The 19,632-nt window shown below is 41.0% G+C and overlaps 1 protein-coding gene across 1 annotated transcript in view; it reads left to right on the top strand.

The window, feature by feature from the left end:
* The window catches only part of LOC123516064 (Ig-like and fibronectin type-III domain-containing protein 1), a 402,917-nt gene that overhangs the window by 239,587 nt on the left and 143,698 nt on the right, over positions 1-19,632 (top strand). The window contains 1 exon segment of the mRNA XM_045275103.1: positions 10,277-10,338. The gene's annotated coding sequence lies outside the window, so the exon portion shown is untranslated.

Genomic DNA, 19,632 nt, shown 5'->3' with positions numbered 1-19,632 from the left:
TCTCTCTCTCTCTCTCTCTCTCTCTCTCTCTCTCTCTCTCTCTCTCTCTCTCTCTCTCTCTCTCTCTCTGGTGGGCCTCCTGTCAGAGATTCAAAGCTCTTGGCAAAGTTAGCGTGAGTGAAAAGTTATAACAAAGAGTTGTGCTTTATATTGGTATTCGAATTCTATCTTTCTGCCGCTACTCTCTCTCTCTCTCTCTCTCTCTCTCTCTCTCTCTCTCTCTCTCTCTCTCTCTCTCTCTCTCTCTCTCGTTTCTCTTTATTCCAGTGACGTCCCAGCTTTCATAAATGTTGTTAGGTTTCATATATCTTCACTTGTGTTCTTTCTTTTCATTCTTCTCCGTCTTGGTAGTAGTGTGAGATATTAGTCTTTTTATTTATTTATTTTTTTTTTTTTTTGTTGAAGCGTTAAAGAAATGAAACGCGTCTTAGTTTGAAATGGATTTACGATGCATTTTTTGTTGTCGTTGTTGTTCTGTTTTTAGTGGCGAGTGTCATCAGTATTGGAGACAAGTTCGCATTGTTTATCTCGTTTTCGTTTTGTTAATTTGTGGTTGTGCTGGTGTTTTTTTTTTTTTCTGTTTCTTCTTCGTTTTTTTTTTTTTTTAGTATTATTCATGTTCCTCTTGTTGTTGTTGTAGTTCTTGGTCTTCTTTTTGTTCTTCTTGTTTTTGTTCTTGTTCTTCTTTTTCTCCTCCTCCTCCTCTTCCTCCTCCTCCTCCTCCTCCTCCTCCTCCTCCTCCTCCTCCTCCTCCTCCTCCTCCTCCTCCTCCTCCTCCTCCTCTCCCTTCTTCTTCTTCTTCTTCTTCTTCTTCTTCTTCTTCTTCTTCTTCTTCTTCTTCTTCTTCTTCTTCTTCTTCTTCTTCTTCTTCTTCTTCTTCTTCTTCTTCTTCTTCTTCTTCTTCTTCTTCTTCTTCTTCTTCTTCTTCTTCTTCTTCTTCTTCTTCTTCTTCTTCTTCTTCTTCTTCTTCTTCTTCTTCTTCTTCTTCTTCTTCTTCTTCTTCTTCTTCTTCTTCTTCTTCTTCTTCTTCTTCTTCTTCTTCTTCTTCTTCTTCTTCTTCTTCTTCTTCTTCTTCTTCTTCTTCTTCTTCTTCTTCTTCTTCTTCTTCTTCTTCTTCTTCTTCTTCTTCTTCTTCTTCTTCTTCTTCTTCTTCTTCTTCTTCTTCTTCTTCTTCTTCTTCTTCTTCTTCTTCTTCTTCTTCTTCTTCTTCTTCTTCTTCTTCTTCTTCTTCTTCTTCTTCTTCTTCTTCTTCTTCTTCTTCTTCTTCTTCTTCTTCTTCTTCTTCTTCTTCTTCTTCTTCTTCTTCTTCTTCTTCTTCTTCTTCTTCTTCTTCTTCTTCTTCTATTTCTTACCGTTTTCTTCCCTTCCTTTCAAATCTTTTCCTTCCCCTTTCTTTCTTTTTCTTTTATTTCCTTCATCCTGAGAGAACAGTAGTGGCAGTGGATAGAAGAAATACCAGGAGTGGCAGCAGCAGCAACAGCAGTAGTAGTAGTGGTGGTGGTTATGGTGGTGGAGGTGGTTGTCTTGTGTATAGTGCAAGAGGAAGAGAGAGAGGACGTGCCACACAGTTCTAAGCATCCAGGGCACGTCAAGGGCAGAGCAGTAAAGGAGAAAAAGAGAATAAGAAAGTTAAGGGGCGAGGTGCACGTCAAGTTGAGAAACAAAGGCAAAAAGTCAAGCCTTCCTTAATAACAATAATTCCAAGCGACGTGTCTCTGTAATTGGGTTTTGCTGAAATTTTTAATGAGATCTTAAAGGTATAATTCCTGAAGCAGCGCGCCGACCAAAACTGGATTTTTTTCTTATTTTTTTTTCTTTTATTTCGTCGTTAATTATGTGTGCCGTAATGAAATATATTAATGTGCAAATTACGAGAGAGAGAGAGAAAAAAAAAAACAGGTGTGAAGAGGAGCAGTGAAATATATTAATGTGCAAGATGAAGGGAAAATATTTATATGCAGATTTTTTTACTTTTTATTCTGTGTGTGTGTGTGTGTGTGTGTGTGTGTGTGTGTGTGTGTGTGTGTGTGTGTGTGTGTGTGTGTGTGTGTGTGTAGGAATAGCATCGCCTTTACAAATTACCGGTGCCTTTGATTAGAATCCCGGTAATGTAACTAGAACCAGCCTTTTCTTGTAGCCCCTCGAAACACCAGCTATGGCATAACATTCTCACTAACCCATCACGCTACAGTCATTCACTAACATCCAGAACACTGAAGAAAATACATAAAAAAGAGAGAAAAGTCGAAGGTTAATTTTGCTTTTCCTTCGCCAGAGAACTGCGTGTTTGAGATTGCAATATAAATGTTCATAATGTTATAAATGATACTGGAAAACGAAGCGTGTAGAAGTAAGAGGGTTAAATTTCATTAAATCCTATTATATACTGTAGTTTATTAATTTGTTAAGTAATGACACAGTAGCTGCGAGTGGTGATTGGTATTCTAATTTTCATCGTTGTGTTAGTCTTTTTATTTTCTTTTATAGGGGATGTTAGACTTGAAAACCATCACAGTGCCTGGCCGCCTCCCTCCTGCACACGGCCTGTCTTGTATCCATTCATTTCAGCAGTAGTCAGTCAACATCCCGCACTTACTGCCACTCACTGCAATATCCTTCAATCTTGACTTCTTTGAACTGTTTAGAGTCTGTCGGCTGTCACATTCTTAAGACTTGAGGTTGAAACGAAATTCTTGAGAGTGGCAGGTTGGTGGACGTGCGATCATAACTATGCCAGCCGTCAGCCAAACAACCCGTGGTGCGCGTCGAGGAACTGATAGGAGACTCGCTGTCCCATAACTCCCCCTTGTTTTCTTTGCCTTGTTATGACAGGTTTAAAAAATTTCCGTCCCTTTTTTCTCTCCGTAGCTCTTCTCTCTCTCAACCGCGTCGCTCCTCGGCATGAAAATGGAGGAGTGGGAGAGACAAACAGCAGGTGTTTCCGAGGTAGAATCGAGGAACCACGATGCCGACTCAAAGGAATACAAAAGAGCTACAAACATAAGCAGACCTGTTTACTCTTTCGACGTTGTTTGTGAAAAATATTCCTTCGTATGAAATGTAAAGTAATAAAGACGAAGGCTCCCCCTTTTTCGTAATATAAACTGTAGATAATATAGCGTAAAAAATGTAATGCATAAGAAACCTACTGAGAATCTGATATGGAAAGGTTTATTATGCAAGAGAAAGCAGTCGCGGAGGAGCAGGTGGTGGTGGAGAGGAAGGAGGGACACGTTTTACTTATTAAGTCTGACATTTAATGCAACTGAGTGAAGGGAGGCTAAATTGAGTGAGAAAATGTGAGGAGGAAGAGGTGAGAACTGGACGGCATGGGAAAAAATGGAAAAAAAAAAATACCGAGAATATGAAAAAACAAAAAGAATGAGAGGAGGAGGGAGAGGCAGAGATGGTGACAGAGTGATAACGAAAAGGTGGAGGACAAAGAGAGGGAGAGGAAGAGCTGGAGAAAAGAGACCAAGGAGATAGAGGAAGTGAAAAGGAGTGCACTGTTAGTAGAGAGGAGAAAAATATGCCACATGCCAAAGGAGATTGAAAATTCAAAGGAGGAGAAGTAGGGGTGAGGAATCATTAGAAAAAGGATACAGGTGACTTTTAGAGAGAGAGAGAGAGAGAGAGAGAGAGAGAGAGAGAGAGGCAGGAGAGATGTGAGAGACTTATATTCAGAAAGTAAAACTCAAAATTCAATAGTGAAAGGGTGACGAGTTGTGTTAGAGGGAGAGAGAGAGAGAGAGAGAGAGAGAGAGAGAGAGAGAGAGAGAGAGAGAGAGAGACACGTAGTACATACAATAGCCTTAATGAATACCCAGGAACAATGCAGTACCTAACCCTTTGCACGCCACCCACAGTACTACAAGAGGAGCGTCGCTTGGTGCTCTCAGGGGTGACTCAGGAAGAATAACTCACCCTGAAAGAAAACGGAGGTCTTTCATTGGAGGTGGGGACTGGATAAGGGGGGGGGGGGAAAGAGAGAGAAAAAAAGGAAACAGAAACACTATAGGAGGGAAAGAAGATTAGACAGTATGGAAGGAAGGAGAACAGGAACACATACAGGGAGGAAAGAAGATTAGGGAAGGGAAGAGATGAAAGAACGACGGAGATTTGAAAAGAGGGAAGGAGTGGCGAGGTGAGGGACGTGTGTGTGATGATGAATGCCGCGTCTGACGAGGGTGTGAAGGTATTTTTTAGGAGACAACCAGGTCATTAGTGAGATGTTGCAGTGAGAACGGGGGCCTCTTGAGAGTAGAGAGAGAGAGAGAGAGAGAGAGAGAGAGAGAGAGAGAGAGAGAGAGAGAGAGAGAGAGAGAGTTATAGTGCCGCAACAAGAGGTCATATGGTTCTAGCTATCTCATGAAGGGTATTTAGAGTGGCTGGGGAAGGTTGTTAAGTTACCTTGCTTAGTAGTTTAACTTAACCTAGCTCAACTTATCGCAGCCTAAAAATGTAGCATATTCTAAGCTAACAAAACATAAATTAACTTACCCTAACCTCATCTAACCTACTCCAATCTCTCCTAACCTAACTTGTCAAGACCTATTCTAACCTAACCAAAACTCTACTCAAACCGAAAACATGAAGGATAACTGATTTTCATGTCACGTGCCACTTCTACCACCGATATAGAGACAGACAGACTAGCAGGAACAGAAACAAAGGAACAAAAGAGAGACTTACCACCCACGCTGTATCTAACAGGAAAGGTAGAAAACGAATACTGCACGGCGCTGTTGGAACTATAATAATGGGTTTTGTACTTTTCCTTGCCTCGCATCACGGGAAGTAGCGGCCAGGGGAGGGAACATGTATTGACGTGTCTGCCGAGGGATTGGAAGCTTTTTTCTTGCTGTGAATGTAAGTGTAAGAAACCAGAAACCCATCCTCCCTCCCCTGCATCTCTCGGTTTTCAGCAAATTGACACTAGGGAGCGAGGGAGAAGGTAAGAGAGAAGGTTTGAGTTCGAGGCAATTTTTCCTTTTTCGTAAATCCCCAAATTTTCGAAAGGCTGAATGAAACCACGATCCAGGTGAACATGAAATAGTTAATAGTAGCTTTTGGGATTACACCGAAAGACTTGCGTGAAAATTTTATGGATACTTGAATAATTGCTGTTGCTGTTTCGTGGCGCCGTCATCCTGTTATGGAGGGGAATGAATGAGTAAAGGAGTAAAGGGGAATTGTGGATAGGATAGCAGGCGTAGACGATAACACACACACACACACACACACACACACACACACACACATGATGATAACTTTTACGTTGTTTATCTCCCGTTTTTTGTTACGTGGCATGACTGGAATGGACCGAGTTAGCATGTTGGTATCGCAGCTTTAAGAGAAGATTAGACAAATTCATACGTAGGGATGGTAAGGGAACACAAGTATACGCGTGTCCATGTATTGCCCTACACTGGGAAGCTGTCTTTTATTTCCTTCAATAATTGTCCTCATGGGAGTGGCAAATTCAGTAGGATCTCTCTCTCTCTCTCTCTCTCTCTCTCTCTCTCTCTCTCTCTCTCTCTCTCTCTCTCTCTCTCTCTCTCTCTCTCTCTCTCTCTCTCTCTCTCTCTATCTATCTATCTATCTATCTATCTATCTCTTTTATGCTCTTGAACAGACTCCTTAACATTTAGATAACAATGATAATGATGATAATAATAATGATAATAATAATAGTAACAATAATCGTAACAATAACAATAATAATGATAATAACACAAGTCACATACATTAGATTACCTGACTTTTCCAGCTTCCCTTTACGTTCTCATATCCTTACTTCCTTTTATATCTCCATCAAAAGAAGAAATATGAATGATAAAATTACAAAAGGAAGAAAAACGCGTTAGAAAAGGAATATATATCTGCCACTCCACTATTACTCCACTATTCCACTCCTCTACCACTGCTGATGATGAAAAATTGATATCGCGAAGGAGGGAGTAGTATATTTTTAATGAAGCAATTAATTTCTGTAAGGTGGCATTTTGTCTCTCCTATATCCCTGTGTCTCGAGTCTATAGCGCCCGTAGGCTTATTCTTATAGGCCTGGCTGGCTGGTCGGCTTGTCTCTTATATGGTGGTTAGTCTTTTATAGCTAACTCTCTCTCTCTCTCTCTCTCTCTCTCTCTCTCTCTCTCTCTCTCTCTCTCTCTCTCTCTATGTTTCAGCTTTATTGTAGATTAAGTCGATGTATTTTGGTTCAATCCTTTTTTAATCATAAAGTTGCGAGTGTTTATCAGAAAAGTGTTTTATTTTTTCAATATTTTTCCCAGCAAGGCAGTTTTTTTTTCATTCATTTTTTTGTTCATATGTCGATGTTTCTAATTTTGTAGAGGACGTGCATGTAGGAGTTTTTACTTATTTATTTTAATTTCAATTTTTCATTATATATATATATATATATATATATATATATATATATATATATATATATATATATATATATACGGCGCGGTACATAGAATACTGCGTTACTTGGTATTTGTTCTTCTGCCTCAGTTTTTTTTTCTTCTTTTTTCATGAAACTTTACGTAGAAAACTGTATTTGTTGTTCTTCTGACTAAGTTTTTTTTTTTTTCCTCCACTGAGTCATTATTATTCGGAAGTGTTTCCCATAGTGTAGATGACGAGTGTTGGTGTTTTATATAATTCTGCTCTTTTTTCTCAATCCTTTTTGTACATAATGTGAATATTGTGGAGTGCTCTGAGTTTATCTTATTTTATTTTAATTTTTTTTCCTGAAAGACTTTTTTCTCTCAGTGTATTATTATTATTATTATTATTATTATTATTATTATTATTATTATTCTTTCATACTCCCTTCGTTTTTTTTTTTTTTTTTTTTCAATGTAGTGTGAGCATTAGTAAGTGTTGTGAGTGCATGTTTTTTTTTTATGTATATATAAGCTCTTTTCTTTTCCTTTTATATTTTCGTCTACATTTATCATTTAGTGGTGTTTGAAACTTTGTACGTGAGAGAGGGATATATATTTTTTTTCAGCTAGTCTAGTCCTTTTTTTTTTTTTTTTCTTTAATACGGTGTGAATATTACAGTGTTGGGAGCGTGTTACCAAGAACCGTCCTTTTGTTTTATTTGTTTCTGTCCCTAAGGCCGTTGTTTTTTCCCTTCTATCTTGGTCATTTTCCACACAATTGTCTTTTTAATCTACCATGTGTACTATTTTTTTTTCCTTTTCACAGGTTAGAACTCATCAAACTTTATAATTTCCTCACACAATCCTGCCTTTTTTTCATTTTTCTTTTAATCCAGCAATCTTATGGAGGAAATTATGAGTGCCTTACATCCCGAGGCTACAGTCACATCTGGTTGAGGCTGCTGCTGGCGTGCCGTTGATCCCTCCCCATAGTAATTCCAGTGATTGATAGGCGATACCGTCCTGGGAAGCATACAGACATGACTGATCGCCGCTACAGGGAAGGCGGAAGGTCGTATCCATAATATCCAAGAGTTTAATCCATATCTATCAGCTTAGACTTGTTTCCTTCCTTCCTTCCTTCCTTCCTTCCTTCCTTTCATTTCCTTTTCTTTTCTTTTCCTTTTCTTTTCTTTGCTTTCCTTTGATTTTATTCCATTTTCTTTTACTGTTTTCGTTGTGTTAGTTGTGTGTCTTCTTTCAGGTGCATATTAACTCTCTCTCTCTCTCTCTCTCTCTCTCTCTCTCTCTCTCTCTCTCTCTCTCTCTCTCTCTCTCTCTCTCTCTCTCTCTCTCTCTCTCTCTCTCTCTCTCGTGTTATTCTATTTCGTTTCTCTTCCTATATTTGGTTTGGTCTTCTTTTTTTCCTTTGTTTTATTTGTTCTTTTGTTTTATGTGTCGTCCCGCTCTGCTTCTCTTTCTCCTGTCTTGTTCACTTGCCTTTTTTTTTTTTCGCTTTATTCGTCTTTTGTTTTTACTTTGTTTTGTCTTCCTATCCACATTCCTGCTTTATTTTAACCTTTTACCTTCCTCCTTTTGATCCTTCCTCTTTGTGTTCTTCTTCCCTTTCCACCTACTCGTTCTACTGATATTTTCTTTTCCTCCCATTCATTTCATCCAACAGTTTTCTTTTTTTTTTTATCCGTCAATTCACCCGTCCTCCTCCTCCTCCTCCTCCTCCTTTTCCTCTTCCTCCTGCTGTCCACCCGTTCTCTTTTTCCTTTCACTCATCTTTTTTTTTTTCCCCCAGCCCATTCCCCCGGCGTGGTTGGTTCGAATGATACACGTGCAGGCATCGGTTCCTCGCAGCCCGTCAGTAATAATTAAGAGCTCACTTACTGGCTGGCACACCGCCACTTCGTTAAATATCAGTTTTACAGGTATTTCATTTACCTGGCATTTCTCTTTCATGATGATCCCAACACTCGTTCCCTCCGTTCATCCAGCTCTCCCTCCCCTACCTTGCCCTCCCGTGACGTTCAACTTTTTTATTATTCTCTCTCTCTCTCTCTCTCTCTCTCTCTCTCTCTCTCTCTCTCTCTCTCTCTCTCTCTCTCTCTCTCTCTCTCTCTCTCTCTCTCTCTCTCTCTCTCTCTCTCTCTCTCTCTCTCTGTTATCCTAGTATTTTTCTGTCCTCTACCTGTGTGCCATCTCTTCTCTCCTTCATTTCCCATCCTTTCCTTCCATCTCATCTCTCTCACACCTCCTCTTCCACCTGCTTCACTGACTTCTCTCACCTCCTACTTGCTTCACAGCCTCCTTCCTCTCATTTCCCTCATTGGCTTCTGTTTCTCACTTCCTCCTCCTCCTCCTCCTCCTCCTCCTCCTCCTCCTCCTCCTCCTCCTCCTCCTCCTCCTCCTCCTCCTCCTCCTCCTCCTCCCTCATCTCTTTATTCTATCCACATCCCATCTTTTAATTATTGTCTATTTCATTTTTACCTTTTTTTTCAGATGTCCGTTCATGTTTGTCCATTTATTTGTTCTGGCTTCGATCGTTCCAAAAAAAAAAAAGGAAAAAAATAAATGAATGAAAAAGCGAATACGTATCATCAGTATTTTTCAGTCTGTCTCCTCCTCTTCATTTCCCCAAAATAAACAGTATTATGTCGTTCGGTAACTCAATAGAAAAAGTTTACGTCCCATCCCCCCTCCAAAAAAAAGAGATAGAAATGCCTATGTGAGTATCATTGTCAGCGAGCGTGAGGTGAATGTTAACTCAGCGAGCGGAGACCAAAGGAGCGAGGCGTGCGTTCCGTCACCCTCCCTCAGGCCACCCTTTGTTTATCCTCCGAACGAAAACTGGCGTGGAAAACCTTATATTCGAGCACCGCGTCCGTGTTTTATTAACCTCGTTAGCGCTGCGGCCTGGAGACGGTAATGATGTCTGTGTGTGTGTGTGTGTGTGTGTGTGTGTGTGTGCATGCGTGTTTGTGTTCTCTGGCTGGGGTGAGGTGTACACAGGTGCTGAGGGGAGTGTAGTGTAGTAGAACAAAGGACAGCCACTAAAATTAAATGGTTCAATAAAATGATACATGACACGTTTGTGGGCCGCGGAGAGTACCCGGCGTCCCAAAACCCACGTGTCATATCTTACCCAGCCATTTGCATAAGTCTTGTTGTGCTGGTGGAGATATCAAGGCTCACATTTCGTTCATCCTTGGCGTGAAGCTCCTTGTGAATCGTAGCTGGTGTGTTGGAAGGTGAACTGAGGAATGTTGCTTGGTGTTACTCAGTTCTGGAATGTGCAAAGAAATCTGTATTGTATTGTATTGTGTTATCTATACTGAAGGATGTAAGGTAGAGTGTTGGAAGGTCAGCTAAGGAGTTTTGGCTTGTATTTTTTTTATGTAAGAGGAGGAAGCTGGCCAAGGCAACAAAAAAAAAAAAGCCCACTTAGTTGCCAGTCCCCTTGCAGGTCCGACAGAGTTAGCCAAAAGAAAGGGATAAATATCTTGGTGTATTGTGAGGTGAGGCAAGGTGCTGCTTTGTACTGGAAGGTGTAAAGAGACCAATATTGTTTCAAATTGCATTAATTGTACTATTTGTATTGAAGAATGTAAGCTAAGATGTCCATTCCTCCTCTTTACTACGTTCTTTCTTATGCTGGATGGGAACTGGCAAAGGGAAACAAAATTAGAAGCCGTAGAATAGAATAATATACCTTTTTAATGTGCCAGTCTCCAAACATAATTAGAAACACCAACGTGGAAAATTGGAGGTGTGAGGAGGTGGTGGTCGGCAGTGGAAGGTCTGGTCTTGGTTGGCTCTTGGGTGATGTGTTATAAGGAAGGATGATAATGTGTTCCTTCCTTGTGTTGCAGGATTGCCCACGCGGAGGATGAACTAAGGGCAGGACACTACTGACGATACACCGACACTTTAGGTGAGTACTGGTGTTGTTGTTATTGTTGTTGTCGTTGTTATTTTTGTTGTTGTTGCTTCTCTCTTTTTTCCCTCCTTAGCTCTCGTTTTTCTTTCCTTTCCAAAATCTTTAACACACACACACACACACACACACACACACACACACACACACACACACACACACACACACACACACAGCTGGAGGTTTTCTGAATTTTATTTGTCCCATGTTCTGTTTTCTTCTTCATCGTCATATTTCCTGAATATTTGTACTTTTTATTATTTTTTTTTTTGTGGAGGAAGGAATGGAAGGGAATCTTTTTCATTTTGAGATTAATTATTTATGTTTAACGCGCCATCTGCTTTTGAAAGTTTAGAAGTTCTTGAGTGTTCTTTGTTTCCTGCGCTCTCTCTCTCTCTCTCTCTCTCTCTCTCTCTCTCTCTCTCTCTCTCTCTCTCTCTCTCTCTCTCTCTCTCTCTCTCTCTCTCTCTCTCTCTCTCTCTCTCTCTCTCTCTCTCTCTCTCTCTCTCTCTCTCTCTCTCTCTCTCTCTCTCTCTCTCTCTCTCTCTCTCATCACACTTGGCTGTGATGTCACAAAATGTTGTTGGTATTTTCTTTGTTGTATTTTTACCTTATCATGAAGTGTGTCTTTCCTCTTTCTCTTCCTCCTCCTCCTCCTCCTCCTCCTCCTCCTCTTCTCCCTTTCCTCACCAAAACTATCATCACCATCACCATCATCATTATTAGTCTCTCTCAAGGATTTTGTTGCAACACATCCTATTTTGTTCACCATTATCTCTTTCCTCATAATTTTCCATCCTTTTCTTCTTCATTTATCCCTCCTCTTCCTCCTCCTCATCCTCATCCTCATCCTCCTCCTCCTCCTCAGCGTTGATCCAGCCTCCTCCATCCTTTAATCCCTCACTTACAACGCAGATAATCTCCCTTCTCGCCTCTGGTCATTCTCTCTCTCTCTCTCTCTCTCTCTCTCTCTCTCTCTCTCTCTCTCTCTCTCTCTCTCTCTCTCTCTCTCTCTCTCTCTCTCTCTCTCTCTCTCTCTCTCTCTCTCTAATCTTCCCTGGATCTTCGTTCGGCTCCTTCTAATCTCTCAATCGTCACCAATCCTTGCCTTCGTCTCTCAGATTTCCCCAATCTCTCTCTCTCTCTCTCTCTCTCTCTCTCTCTCTCTCTCTCTCTCTCTCTCTCTCTCTCTCTCTCTCTCTCTCTCTCTCTCTCTCTCTCTCTCTCTCTTGCTTTAATTCAACTCAGCTTTATTGCGTGTTGTTTTTCTCATGTTTTTCTTTCTTTTTTTTCTTCGCCTGCAGTAAAAATTTTTCATAAGATGCGAACCTCGTGCGTTTCCTGTTTTTTTTTTTCCTTTTTCCTTTTTTTGGGAAAGCTTATTACTTTTTCTGATGTTTATTTTTTGTACTTATAGTTTTAAATTTTGCGACCTCGTTTCTTCTTTTTCACTCTCTCTCTCTCTCTCTCTCTCTCTCTCTCTCTCTCTCTCTCTCTCTCTCTCTCTCTCTCTCTCTCTCTCTCTCTCTCTCTCTCTCTCTCTCTCTCTCTCTCTCTCTCTCTCTCTCTCTCTCTCTCTCAATCCGATTGTCTAGCTGTCTGTCTTTATTTTGTGTGTTTCTCTCTCTCTCTCTCTCTCTCTCTCTCTCTCTCTCTCTCTCTCTCTCTCTCTCTCTCTCTCTCTCTCTCTCTCTTCCTCCTCCGCTTCGTTATTGTTTTGTTGTTTCTGTTCCTTCTTCTTCTTATCCTTCTTCTTTTGTTGTTGTTGTTGTTGTTGTTGTTGTTGTTGTTCTTCTTCTTTTCTTCTTCTTCTTCTTCCTTAGTCACCATCATTTCGATCATTCTTGCTCCATTCTTGCTTCTCTCCCAAAATTACCTCTCACCTCAATCTCTCTCTCCATCTCCATCTCAATCTCCTCCAGTCCTTCCTCATCTCCTCCCTCATCTCCCGCCTCCTCCTCCTCCTCCTCCTCCTCCTCCTCCTCCTCCTCCTCCTCCTCCTCCTCCTCCTCCTCCTCCTCTTGCTATGGGCTTCTTCCTTCATCTCCGTATTTTTCTTTTCTTTCTCCATTTTATGAAGTTGACAGTTGAGACACTTCCTGACTCTATAGATTTTTTTTTTCCCCCTCCGAGCTCTTACTCTTTCCTTTCTCCCTCTCTTTCTCCCCTCTTCCTCTCTCTTTCCCTCTCCATCCTATGCTCCTCTCCACCCGTCCTCCCTTTCCTCCATCCTCCCTTTCCTCCCTTTTCTCCCTCCACTCTCATCTCCAGCTTCGATATACGCAATTTCCTGATCCACATTCCACTTCATCTCCTTCCATCAGTTTCTTTTGACGTGTTTTTTTCGTTCTGATGGGAGACCGAAGCTGTTTTTGAGACAGACACACACACACACACACACACACACACACACACACACACACACACACACACACCTTTGTATAATATTCTGTACTGTTTATTTTTTCTGTGTATCGGTTCTTCGGTTACTTTCTGACACGTACAAGTGTAAGTCACGTTCAGGATGTCTAAGGTATAATGTTGAGTGTTTCCAGTTATGCGATGCTATAAGGAACAATATTGACCTTTTCAGTGCTAGGTTAGTTTTCCCTGAATCATAACTTTTTTACTTTTTTTTTTTTTTTGCACTGCTGTCTTTTACATCTCCCCGTTGCCAGGAAAAAAGACGAAATTGACTTCCCGTTTTCTATTACGCTCTTTCACATTCTTATTATTAATTTAGTTAGTTATTATGATTTCAGGTAGTCACGGGTCACGCACAGTAGTAGGAGATTGTCTTGTACCTGTAATCAATCAGCTGGCTTAGCGTGATGTGTCCCCGCCAGGCAGATCAATCGTCTTTAGTCTGAGTAGCACACCACCGTATATCTTCTCTCTCTGTGTTTTGCGTCTTCCTTGAATCTTGACTCCTCAGATCTGCCTGCAATCAATCAAGAGTAAGGAAATAGTCAGTGGTTCAGAGGGTTTAAGATCAAGATAAAGGTAAAGGGACGAGGAGAATAGAAACATATATAAGCATGTGTTTGATCTATAGCCTTGATCTATAGCCTTGACTGTACTTGAAGACACAGTGGAGGTCATAGTAGAAATGTTGTTTGTTTTGAATCGGTCACACGGCAGATGACCAGGCTAGCAAAACACACTGGGGTTATGACTTTGACTATAGGTACTCCTTCACTCTCACGAAACAGTTTCCAGCACCAGAAGTAATGCACGCAATTTTTTTTATAAGGATATACAAGAAAGGGGTTAAAAAGATTATATTTTGGAAGATTGGACGTGGCTATAAAAGTAAAAATGTCTGTGAATGATTTGAATTAAGGAATGATATACCTACAAGTAGTCAAAAAGTTAATGACACAAATACAACGGCGATTAAAAGAATGGGTTTTGCAATATCTGTACAGGTAAAGATGTCCCAGCGTGATAAGTAGTCAAGTAAAGATGTACCTAATAACAACCAAAGAGTTAAAGATTCAAATAGAAGGGCACTCTAGGGAAGATTCTGTGCAATATGGATCAGTCGTACTTGAAGACATATCCACCACACAGCTACAAAGAATTAAAAAAAGAAAAAAAGGTCATAGAATAGAACAACTTACGTACCAGTATATCAAAACATTCATATAAACATTACCGTGCATTACAGTGACGTAGGTTTCCAGCGCATCACACGGTTTTAGTCTCAGGCATAACGTAAATAGTCCCGGCTACTTTACACCACATATACACCACATTCACCGCACATTACAGGGACACCTCAACACGCACGAACACCGGCACATTATTACACGCTGCTCTGAATGTCATGTCATGGAAAACTCTTCCCTTAACCATAAAACGCTGTAGTATGAGAGAGAGAGAGAGAGAGAGAGAGAGAGAGAGAGAGAGAGAGAGAGAGAGAGAGAGAGAGAGAACAAATGAATGAATGAATTTCGTTAACACCACAAATTTACATTAAAAAGGAAAAGAAAATAAACAACAATGATGTGGTTTCTATTTACATATTTCCAGAGAGAGAGAGAGAGAGAGAGAGAGAGAGAGAGAGAGAGAGAGATACGGTGCATACTCCACAAACCTAGAAAATACTCGCGGAAACACACAACAAAGCTTACCAGTGGAGCGCCCATGCACTTTATCTTTCCATTTGTTTACTTCCTTTCACTTTTACTCTCTTGTTTTAACTTTCCCGAGCCTGGAGGTCACTGCTGGTGCATACACAGAGGCGCGCTATAAACCAGGAGGAGCAGGAGTTGAAATATATCGTTATGTTTCGTGCGAGAGATGACAAGACGTGTTAAAGGTGACGAGAAAGGAAGGAAGGAAGGAAGGAAGGAAGGAAGGAAGGAGGAGAGGAGAGCCATGAAAGGAAGATTGTTTTGTGAGAGTGAATAGGAAGGAGGAGGAAGTGATCGATACAAGGAGGGAGGAAGAACCATAAAGGGGCAAGAGGAAATGTATGTACAGGGAGGAAAGGAGAGACTAGAGAGAGAAAGGTGAGATAGGGAAAGAGAAATGCAGTGTGAGTTATGAGGAGAGAGAGAGAGAGAGAGAGAGAGAGAGAGAGAGAGAGAGAGAGAGAGAGAGAGAGAGAGAGAGAGAGAGAGAGAGAGAGAGAGAGAGAGAGAGAGAGAGAGAGAGAGAGAGAGAGAGAGAGAGAGAGAGAGAGAGAGAGAGAGAGAGAGAGAGAGATCCAGCCTAACAGACGGAGGATGAAAGACACAAGCAGAGATCTCACAACGACGTCGACACAGCCTGAATCCGTGTTATTGCGGAGCCGAATTGAATTAACTATGAATATTGATGAGGAAAGTCGATTGCAAGGCAGAGAATTGGGAGCCCACAAGGCGAGGCGCGGGCCCTTCGTGGTGGCGTTCGTCAGGCCGCGCAATGGACTCCTCAATGAAGTGACAGTGGTGAGTGTCCCATTGGAGGAAATAAAGATATAAACGAAAATTATTAAAAAGACAAATTAATAAGGACGAGTAGGAAGCAATGAAGGGAATAGATGGATAAATCAGGAGTTATATAAAAGTTAAGGATATTCATGAAAGAAATGAGGGCAAGAACAAAAGGCCAAGACTTAAACGAAATATTAATGAAAGGTTTAGCCACAAAGATACTCGTAAAGGCAAAACAAACAAAAAAGACCGCTACAAGTCAAACTTTAAGCAGAAAAGACAGAAAAATAAAGAAATCATAAAAATTCTAAACTGAAAAGGCAAAACTTAAGTGTAAGATTAATATGAAAATAAGATTAAAAAAAAAAAGATACTTAGAAGTGAGACCATAAGCAAAAAAGAAAAAAAAATCTTAAATTCAAAACAAAAAATGCAAATTGAAAGATTAATGAAAGTTTTAGCAAAAATATGAAAATAAGACAAATAAAAAGATCGCTAGGTCACACCACAAGCAAAAAAAAAAAAATAAATAAATAAAGAAATCATAAAACAAATTCTAAACTGAAAAGACGAAACTGAAACGAAAGATTAGTGAAAAGTTTAGCGACAAATATCAAAGCAACACAAACAAGACAAAAAAAAAAAAAAAAAAAAAGAAAGAAATCATAAACAAACTCACAACTCAAATGGAAAAAAAAAAAAAAGCTACAGTTCTAGACAAACGAAGAAAGAAGAAATAAAAGGACAAAAGAAAGAAAGAAATTATATAAAGAAACTCATCACTCGTTAAAAAAAAGCACAGAAAAGAAATCTAATTAAACGAAGAAAGAAAGCAAGCGAAACAAAGTGCATGAAAAATATAAAATAAATAAATAAAACAAAAAAACATCAAAGTATATATAAAAAAAAATAAAGGAATAAATGAATAAATAAAATCACGTGAAGACTTACAGAAAAAAAAAAATAAAATAAAAAAAAACGTTACGAAATCAGCTTACACGAAGTTGAAAAAAAAAAAAAAAAAATGAAATAGAAAACGAAAGAAAACATGAAAATTCAAATAACCAGCTAGAAAAAAAAAATAGAATAGACATGAAAAAAAAAAATAAAAATAAAAATGCCCAACACATTAAGAACTAGCTATTAACGCTACAAAAAGTTCCCAGATTATATATACAAAAAAAAAAAAAAAAGAAAAATATGATACGAAAAAGAGTCCGGGGAGTGTTAGTATGAAATATAAACCAAAACTCGTAACTTTGTTGTTTTATGAGGAGTTGTACGCATTAATGTGCTGCCGCTGCGCTGTTGGTGAATTTGGATATTATGCCCCGCGGAAAATTATCTACGCAATGAGAGAGAGAGAGAGAGAGAGAGAGAGAGAGAGAGAGTGTGTGTGTGTGTGTGTGTGTGTGTGTGTGTGTGTGTGTGTGTGTGTGTGTGTGTGAGTGTGAGAGAGAGAGAGAGAGAGAGAGAGAGAGAGAGTGTGTGTGTGTGTGTGTGTGTGTGTGTGTGTGTGTGTGTGAGAGAGAGAGAGAGAGAGAGAGAGTGTGTGTGTGTGTGTGTGTGTGTGTGTGTGTGTGTGTGTGTGTGTGTGTGTGTGTGTGTGTGTGAGAGAGAGAGAGAGAGTGTGTGTGTGTGTGTGTGTGTGTGTGTGTGTGTGTGTGTGTGTGTGTGTGTGTGTGTGTGAGAGAGAGAGAGAGTGAGTTATGCTGTTTCTGATGTTTATTATCTTTACGCACAGTTTTTTCTTCGCTTCATTATCAGTTTCCCCGGCGAGACCTCCTTTACTGGCCGTATTTTAGCAGCGAGTAGCTTTATCTGGAGGGGAAAAAGCCGAGGATGCGGAAAATTGTGCTAATCAATTCCAAAGTTATCAGCGCTAGACGTGAGTGGGAGGGAGGGAGGGAGGGAGGGAAGGAGGGAGGTAGGGAGGGAGACAGAGAAGGAGAAGAGAGAAAGAGAGAGAGAACCCGGGAGAAATAAAGGAGGGAGGTAGAAAATGAGGAGAAAGAGGGAGGGAAGGAGAGGAAGGAAGGGGGAATGCTTCTATCACCAGCTGTGTGTCAGTTTTCACGTCACAAAGAATCGTGGTGAGGTGAAGTGGTGAGGTGATGAGGTGACAAGAGACAGAGTGTGGGTGTATGAAGGTAGCGAGTGTGTATGTTGACTGTTTTAGTGTATTTCAATTTCCAGATGGTTTTGATGGATGTATTTCGACGAGAGACAGTGAATATGAATCCTTGCGCTTTTAAGTTTCCTGTGTATGTGTCAGATTTTTATTTATCTGTAGTAATAATTGGAATCGGAATTAGAAACAGTAAGGGACGAAATTTCAGCCTTGAGGAACAACAGGCATTGCAATATTCCTCATCCTTTGTAAATTTGTGTTCTTCCTTTGTCTTGTCTTGCGTTCCTTTGTATTCTTTTTCGCCTTTTTTGTTCTCTGTTAGCTGCGGTCCCTCCACGCCTCGTCTCTGGGTTCTTTTTTTTAAATGTTATAGAAGTGAGCTTATCGAACGCTGTTATAAAGTCAAGATAAACTAGCGATGTCCCGCGATTTAGTGCAGTGTCCAAAATTGAAAACTGTGGAACGTAGAATGGAAGAATTCTTTTTTAAATACCAGATGTGTTCGTCCTAAAGTAGCGTTGTGACTCTCTCTCTCTCTCTCTCTCTCTCTCTCTCTCTCTCTCTCTCTCTCTCTCTCTCTCTCTCTCTCTCTCTCTCTCTCTCTCTCTGTTTGTGTTCTGTACGAGAGAGAGAGAGAGAGAGAGAGAGAGAGAGAGAGAGAGAGAGAGAGAGAGGCAGTGAGAGGTCTATTTATTCTCTTCGGAAATAATAGAAAAACAGAAAAGGTCACCCACAAACAAAACACGCGCCACAAATCACTTCTGCCGTTACCTGCCACCTTCCTTTCCCCATCCATCCCCCGCCGAGGCCAGGAGGAGACTGCCAGACTCTCCCTTGGTATTACTGGTGGTGGTGGTGGTGGAGAGGGAGGAGGACAGTGTACATGCGAGGGGAAGCAGAGGTGTCAAGAAGAGAGTGCATGAAAGGGGAAAAGGGAGGGACAGGAAGCAGAGGTTTTAGGGATATGGAGAAAGAAGAGAGGACTGGGCATTGGAGGTGAGGGATGGGAAGGTTTAGGGAAGGGGAGGGAAAGAAGGGTGAGGGTGATAGTGAGTGTGAAGTTGAAGGTGAGGGTGAGGTGGTGGCGTCATCAGCCGCGTGAGGGGGTCGTCCTCTTCCTCTTTGTTCTCTTGTCTCTGGTGGTGGCGGCAGCCCTTCTGTATTGTCTCATTGCTCCTCTTCCTCTCTCGTATCCCCACTTCTATCCTATCTATCCTTCCTTCATCACTTCCTTCCTTCTTTGCTTCCTTCCTTCCTTCTTTTCACAACGTCTTCGTTTACCACCGTGAATTTTAAGCGACTCACTTTTCTTTTGTCCTTTCCTCCTTAACGTCACCTCAATCGAAAGTCTTCAAGGCGGATCTCATCTGGTTTTTGGGCATTTTACTCAGCACGCTCTCAAGGAAAGGAAATAACTTATCCTTTTACGTATTTCCTTCAAAGGGAATTCCGGCGTCCACTGTCAGGGAAGATCTTGTGAGGCTTCCTTTAGGTTCTCGAGGCTCCTTCCTTCACCTCACAGTTTTCACAGTATCACAGTGACCGCCATCTGTCCGTGACTCCTCGTGCCGCTTGCCCTCAACCATTGCCGTCATGAGGAGCGCGCGAGGACCACTTGAAGTCCGACTGGAGACCCGCACCGATTGGGCTGGAAGTTATTGTCAAACTTGGACAATTTAACTGTTCAAGGACGCGAGAACGACTCCTGACAGCGCGAGACTTCAACTTCGCGAGCGAGGGACGTGTAAACCGCAGGGAGACGGTGGCAAGAGTGACACGCTTCACACGCGCGCGCACACACACACACACACACACACACACACACACACACACACACACACACACACACACACACACACACACACACACACACTTTTGTCCCGCGGCAGTGTTGTCGTGAAGCTACTCATCCCTACTATACTCTGCCAAAATCACATCACGGAGTTTTCTGCTCATCTCCGCTTCTACTCGTAAGTCTGAATTCATGTTATGCAAACCATCTTTTAGAGTACATGCTTGTGCTTTTAAAGTAACCATGCAGTGCTTTTTTCACATTAAATATTCTTTTATTACTTACATCATACGGAAAACAGCCTTGGAAGCGTCGCGCACCGTCAGCACCACCGCCTGGCTGTTACACTGAGGCTGTAATGATGAAGAGTGACGGACGCCCTGACCTGACAAAGTGCCATTCCACACAACCTTGGTCTGTGGAGGACAAAACACCTGTACTATAAG

The sequence above is a fragment of the Portunus trituberculatus genome, chromosome 40 (genome assembly GCF_017591435.1).
Source record: "Portunus trituberculatus isolate SZX2019 chromosome 40, ASM1759143v1, whole genome shotgun sequence".
In the NCBI taxonomy this organism is placed as follows: Eukaryota; Metazoa; Arthropoda; class Malacostraca; order Decapoda; family Portunidae; genus Portunus; species Portunus trituberculatus.
Note: the sequence above shows the minus strand (reverse complement) of the source record. Positions and strands in the feature narration are given on the sequence as shown.